General features: G+C 33.8%; 1 long non-coding RNA gene across 1 annotated transcript in view; it reads right to left on the bottom strand.

Annotated features, from left to right (window-relative positions):
* Nucleotides 1-2950: 2950 nt before the first annotated feature.
* Nucleotides 2951-6985, bottom strand: part of LOC116174160 — a 45991-nt gene continuing 41956 nt past the window's right edge. Inside the window, exon 4 of the long non-coding RNA XR_004146049.1 lies at nt 2951-3136. This is a non-coding gene — a long non-coding RNA (uncharacterized LOC116174160). The remainder of the gene's footprint in view (nt 3137-6985) is intronic.

Here is a 6985-nt window from a genome sequence, read left to right as displayed (position 1 = left end):
GTTAGGAACGAGATTTTGAAAAACGGTTTTCACTGACCTCTTTGGGCGTTATTGGGTACTGTTTCATAAAGAAAAATTCCTATCATTCCATTTGATTTTTTTAGGATTTTGGATCATAGTGTCAAGACTAGCCCCCTGGCGGAGAAGGATTCAACTAAATTAACTTTATTTTGGTTGATTCTTGTTGCCCAAGGAATGATCTTTTCAACGATATCAAATTTGTTAAAATCGTTCAAACGGTTAAGAAGTTAGAGCAGGTTATTGCAAAAACAATTGAACGCCCCACACTATCTTTGTTTTTGAAATAACTAAGTTTTTGTTTTTACGAAAATGATAAACTGGTTCTCTTTAAAAATGTGAAAAAAGAATGTTTAGTTTATTATGCGAAATTTAAAGAAATTGCAATTTTAAAATTTAAGATGGCAATTACGCCCTCTGGTGGTCATTTTTAGAACTTGAAAATATTTTCCAGCGATTCTTCATAACCGATTTATCCAATAAGTTTTTTTACCCCTAAGTTATACGACGAACGGTTCCCGAGATATGGCCGAGGAACAGTCTTATTGGGTCACCCGGTACATAATATATGGCAACGTGATTTTTGAAAAAACACTTATCAACACCTTTAATCTTTATACAGGGTGTAACAGATATCAGGATGAAAGAAAAAAGAATGGGAGGGGACCAAAATAAATATTTCTCTAATAAGAAAGTAAGCATTGCGCATGCACCCTTCTAATTTTTTACTGTTTGGGATAAGTTTTCCTTTATTACAAGCACCTGTACTCTGTAGTTAAAATATTAAAAACATATCTCCATAAGTAAGAAAATTGACTTTGGACAGTCGGCGCATGCGCATAATTTGATTTTTAACACATGCGATATGTTTTCCATTACTAGAAGCATCTGTGGTTAAAACTTAAATGTCAAAAAAATATCTCCGTAAATAAGAAGTTAGTACTGCGCAGTCTTGGGTGGTAGAGGGAATCAAAACAATCACCGAGGGTCCAACGTGTTTCGTTTGGGAGCCACCCCCACAAAAGTGGTGAAATTTGCATTTCTTCTTTAATTTTTTTCTCAGCAACCATAAGAGTTAGAAAGACAGGTAGCACGTCTTTGAATGGGTTTTCGGATATGCCCGTTTCGATTTTGCAAAAAAAATGTTTAAATTCTTACCACGAAAGGGCGCACCTCTAAACGGAGATGCGAAAAAAACAGTTTTTTAAAATGACGTTTCAAACAAAAGTTATACTCATTTCCTCTGTAATTTTTGTAAAGGAACCATCAACCGTAACTACCAGTGGGGGCAAGAACACTTTCTAGGTGGGGCTCAGCGCCATATGGCAGACTTTAGTTGCGGCGGACGGTTGGACGGAGAAAGTTGCTGCATTACCTCGCCCAAGTTTGCTACCAATTTACGTACCTACTTTAAATTTGTGATCAGTGGCGTACGTCTGCATGATGAAGCGGAGCATATTTTTTTAAGGACAACTACTAGTTTTCGTTACATATTCTGTAAGAGACCGCATTTTTGTATATAGCAAACATATAAAACATATTACATAATCAAATTTTAGAAAAAAAAAACTGAAATTAAGAAAATGGTTGTGTTAATTAATTTAATAATTTCACTAGTTTGCATTAAAAAAACTATATTCTTTTGTTAGTAGTTATGACAAAAAAATGCACTCCCCCCTTAACCATGCAGAAGTACGCCACTGACCACAAATTCAAAGTACATAGATTAGTAACATTTTTTAAAAATAATTTGGGATACCATAAAAAGCTTCTTTTTAAAAAATGTTGTTTTGAAGACAAAATAGTCACCCTGTGTACTGATCTTTAATTAGCTCTAATGTCACTCAAAATGTTGGTCGAATGATAGTGATGCTACTACATTTCAATTTCCTTTCAATTAAGTAATTCAGGGAAAGTTTATTTTGCCTAAGCTGCATTTTTTTTCAATTTTTGTGACTCATTGGTATTGTAGCGAATATTCCAGAAGCATCGAGACGCCAATATGTCGATAAAAGGTTAGTTATCGGCGATACGCAACAAAAGCGAATGTGGCGCGTTCTTTTCGGAAAATGTGATCTGCTTATTCGAGAAAATAAACTGCCCCTGTGTAACGAATCATCTATATTCCGCCTTGAAGTTTACATACTCTTATGATCACTCTGTAGTACTTTTAGTCATAATTTTCCTCCTACTATTCATTGTGTCATGCTACTATTCTATTCAATTCGTTCCCATTCCGATTGTAATGATTGAACCCTATGTTTTGGAATTTCCTTACAGTCTCCCCCACACTTCTAGACAATTATCTACCGCATTGGATGGTTTCTGTAACATTGACTACCTGAAGAACTTCTGCTCGAGGTCTATCAATTGAGTTCAGTTCATTTTCTTCTCGTTTAGATTCATATTTTCATTGATGATGTTGACCCATCCATTACTTTGATTCGAATCTAAAAAATTTATAATATTCGGCGTGCTTTCGTGCACAAACGCAGCCCCAATAAAGTTTTTCTTAATTTGAATAGCTTGACAAGTTAATTGCCTCTTATTAAACGCACCTCGATAAATATTAACTACCCTTATTTTTGTCACGTTTTAGAGGCATAAATGTGAGAATTAAAAAAAGACCGAAGCGATTTCGTGAATCGTAAAAATTCAAATTTTAACGCAATAAACGCCAATACGGCTAAAAATTACAACCTTTATCGCGAAATTTGATAAATTAATAATGCCCTCCGCGGGCACGGATGAGGAAGTGGTTTGCAACCTTTATACGATTTACTACAAATTGTAAGCAATAAATTATTTATAGTTTTATTGATACCGCAGTATTGATTTTTTTTATTATACCTCAATTATTTAAGGCCGTTACTTAATTTTATTACTAACGAGTATACGGGAATTGTAGTCCATTAAATCTTAGCCGGCTCAATTTCCCTTTTACCATTTTAAATAGTGAACGATAAACGAGGTGATTTATCATTATTACAACCGCACATTACACTTTTATTAAATAAATCAAATTGCTATATTAATAATCAATTAAAATGCAAAAATTTACTTGTTATTAGGTTGAAGGCATAGGACCCATCTTCGTGCGAAGGATACCAAACCATACCTGAAACAAAAAAAGGGAAATTAGGAGAATTACTTTCTTATCGATTTTTGCCAACGTAAATTACCCAATAAATAACAATAAGTACACTACAAATATTGATATTACGATTTTTTGTTGCCACCATTACATTAGCTTATTAGGCGATCACATTACAACTCTTTTAATATTCAATTGTTTATACATTTTCCAAATCGCAGTTACGATGTCACCTATCCTGCGGACCGCGTGAGAGGGAAACAGCTTGTGCCGAACTCCCCTGGATCTCGATTGGTATTTCCCGAAATCCCGATAGATATCGAGGCGCCATGAAAGATTAATTATCGGCGATAAAGAATGAGGGCGGATGTGACGTAATCTTTCCTAGAAATATGATGTGTTTGTTCGAGAACATTCTAGAACATCTCGGATGTGTTCGAGCACTATCGAGAAACAGGGGGGGTTTGATATATAAGGAAATCAAATTATGATTCAGGACAGTTCCAATGTCAACGCCGAAGTAATAAATAGTTCGCACTGTTATAAATACACTAATTTCACATGAACATGGATTCGGCCAACAAAGCTCCTAAAAAGTTATAAAAGGGTTTTAAGAACCTTCAAATTGTTATTTTGAACGTTTATAAAAAAGTGTCTTTTAAGAGATCTTAAAAAGTCGGATTTTCTACCTTTTTTTTAGAAATTTGGCTAGTCTTTGAAGAATCCTCGGCAATTCTGAGGTATCGAATAGTTTTCAGTCATGGAATCGTAATGAAAGAGCATATGAGCGTCTTGTGAATTCAAGATCTTAAAAGTTATAAGAGTCGTAAAAGTTCTAAAAGATTTTTAAGTCTTGGTCCTGTAGATTACTAGTTTTTCGAAGTCTTCTATACTCAGTCATGAGTCTTGATGATTTAATCAATTTCGAGGTATCTTTCAAGATCTTAAAAAAGTCCTATCAATGATGGTTCCTAAAATGTCATTAATGATTTTGAAAACCTTATAGAGAATTTTTAAATGAGCATTAGCAGAATTTTCCAAGATCTTACCTCATACTAAAACCTCTGGAAAGGTCTAGTACAACCTTGAAGAGTATTTAAAGAAGCCATCAGGCTTTAAAGAACCAGTAAAGAGTTTACTTTAAACTTTAACTTTAAAACTTTAAAAGTTTTATTGTTGAGCCTCAAGCAGACATATTTCCTCTGTAATTCCGTTTAGTTGTTATTGTTATTATTTTAGTTTAATATTTTGCCGCTAGACGCTATGTACCTTTCTGCACTGAATTCCATCCGTGGTAAAATTGTGCCTTGCGTACAAGCTGTATGCGCCGATTTGACTCTGGCATTATTCTTAATAGGTATTTGTTGTAGGGTCTCCGGAAGCGTCGCGCCGGTGAATTAACCCCCCCCCCCACCCGAAGATTGGCACTTTGAAAAAACTCGCCACCGGAATTTTCGGCCGTAGGAAAACTGGTCTCCGCAAATTTTGTTAAGAATAAAAAAATGTAGACGGCCTTAGAAATTGTTTGAAAAGCCCCCCCCCCCATTTTTGTACATTATAGGCGGATTTCACCCCTTCCGACGGTCGTTCAATAAAAGTTAAAATTTTAGGTAGTATCAAAGGGGAATCTTAACGTTTTAACAAACATAGGTGTTAAACAGTCTCTAATTGATGCCAATTTTTGTGTAGAATCGAAGATGAATCTTAAAGTTTTAACAAACACGGAAATTTATGGCATTGTAGAACAACTTTAGACCTTCTGCAGGGGCACCTCTAAAAAGCATTATGCGAGTCACTCTGTAATTGGGCGCAAGTCTGTTGATGGTCCAGAACAAGAGGGACAATAAATAAATTAATTAAAACTTACTTTCTCTTTTTACTCCTATAAAGCAGTGTATTTCTATGTCTCTGTAGCCTGTAAAGGCGGTAGTCATTTAAAATTATCTTCTTGGTAATTAAGATAAAAAGAATTTTTTTTATCAATAAAATATTGAAAATGAATACTTTTTATCTACATCATAAAATTTAAACAAAGTTTTTAGCGCATTTTATAAGAATTAAAAAAAGTGCTGTTTTTTGCGTTTTGCCCGTCCGTCCGGACTCACTTCTGCCGTTTTGAACTGCCTCTAGGGGCTCGAATCCTGGAATTTTTTGCAGTAGGTACTCCATACCTTGAAGGTGTGCCAGACGGCTATCAAATTTCTCCTTTCAGAGAATATATTACATGATTGAACTGGCCAATTAAGTTATCAACAAGATCAAATTAATGATTCTCATTATCATCAAAATGATTTGAAAATATCATTAAGATAATAAGAATTTTGACAAAATTTTACTATATGATGCACGTTAAATGGAGAACGTGTCCCATTTTCAAATTTTTCTAGGGTATTTCCGTAATTGTTAGTGCTAAAAAAAGTAATACAGGCGTCATGTGCTCTTTTTGTCTCAAACTTAAAATGGCAAAAACAAAAAAATTGAAAATATTCGTTCGTTTAAGAGATACGGGGGAAAATAAAAAAAATTTCATAAGTATACAGGGTAAATTAAACAAGTTATCCGACCTAACCTCACTTTATAACACCCTGTATATTTTAATCCAAAAAGATTGCATAACATTTTCTTTTTTTACAAACACAGAAATTCAAAAAAATGCAATATTGACCCAAAAAAGATTTAAAAAAATTGTTGTATGCCTTTTTGAACTATTTTTTAAAATCACTTAAATATTTTTTGAATATCATTCCTGGTGTATTATATTTTCTACAATAGAATTTATATGGTATCGTTTTAAATATACAGGGAGTTCCACCCAAAAAAGTTATCTGACCTAACCTCATTCTTTAAATGGAAGTTCCTATATATTTTAATCTAATAACAAATTCTTAAAAATATCTAAAGGATAAAACTTAAAAACATTACAAAAATCGAAAAAATCAAATATTGAATTTGTTTACATTTTTTGGAAAAATAATGTTTAGAATAAAATACACAGGGCGTTGCATGAAAAAAATGAAGTTAGCTGTTCAATCATTAGGTATAAAAAAAACTTTTGTGATAAAACATTTTTCAGACACTGTAAAATATCTGCGGTTTCTTTAATTGTAATTGGAGTTTAGTTATAATCCTAATTGTTTTATTTTCTAGATATCCTTCTAGTGATTACAGCCATGAATGCCACGCCAGCCTCTGTTCAACAGTATACTGTATGTCTAATATGCTGCGCCCGAGGCTGCGCCAATCCAAAGAGTGCAAATTGGCACTAAAAAAGTATGATTGGTTCAATTGCCCTATTTTTAGCTTCAGATTCGCTATTGTATCAATCCTATTCAGAACTTACTTGTGTAATGAGTGTGTATTCAACGCCAAAATATTCCCTGGCTATTGAAATGCAAAATTGCCCTAATAAAGACTGTAATATGATTTTAATAATCTTTGAAGATAAGTAGACATATCTGTTTAGATGTAATCATCGAACTAACAGCAAAAGGTTTAATTAATGATCTGATCGATCGAAAGTTTCTGCCTATAAGTAATCATGAGCATCGAAATAAATCTGCGAGCGTCAGCAAAATGATGGACACAAATCGATAAGCAACTACAGTAATGTTAAGTTTGCAAAAGTAATAAATGAGGTACGTGTTCGTACTGTACGTGCACGCAAACACAATTATTATCCTTAATTGATTGTCGTTGCACGTCTTGTCCTTGATGTGTTAAAACAATGGTAGTCGAGACGATCAGCGGTTGCATTCGACTAATCGAAAAATGCCAAAATTCCTTGACGTATGCTCGTGGTTCATTATCATTAAATTTCGGTGACGTGCTCGATGTGGAAATACAAACAGCGCGACGTTTTTACTACTTGTAAAA

The sequence above is a fragment of the Photinus pyralis genome, unplaced genomic scaffold (assembly GCF_008802855.1).
Source record: "Photinus pyralis isolate 1611_PpyrPB1 unplaced genomic scaffold, Ppyr1.3 Ppyr1.4_LG6, whole genome shotgun sequence".
NCBI lineage: Eukaryota > Metazoa > Arthropoda > Insecta > Coleoptera > Lampyridae > Photinus > Photinus pyralis.
This window is presented reverse-complemented; position numbering and strand designations above follow the sequence as displayed.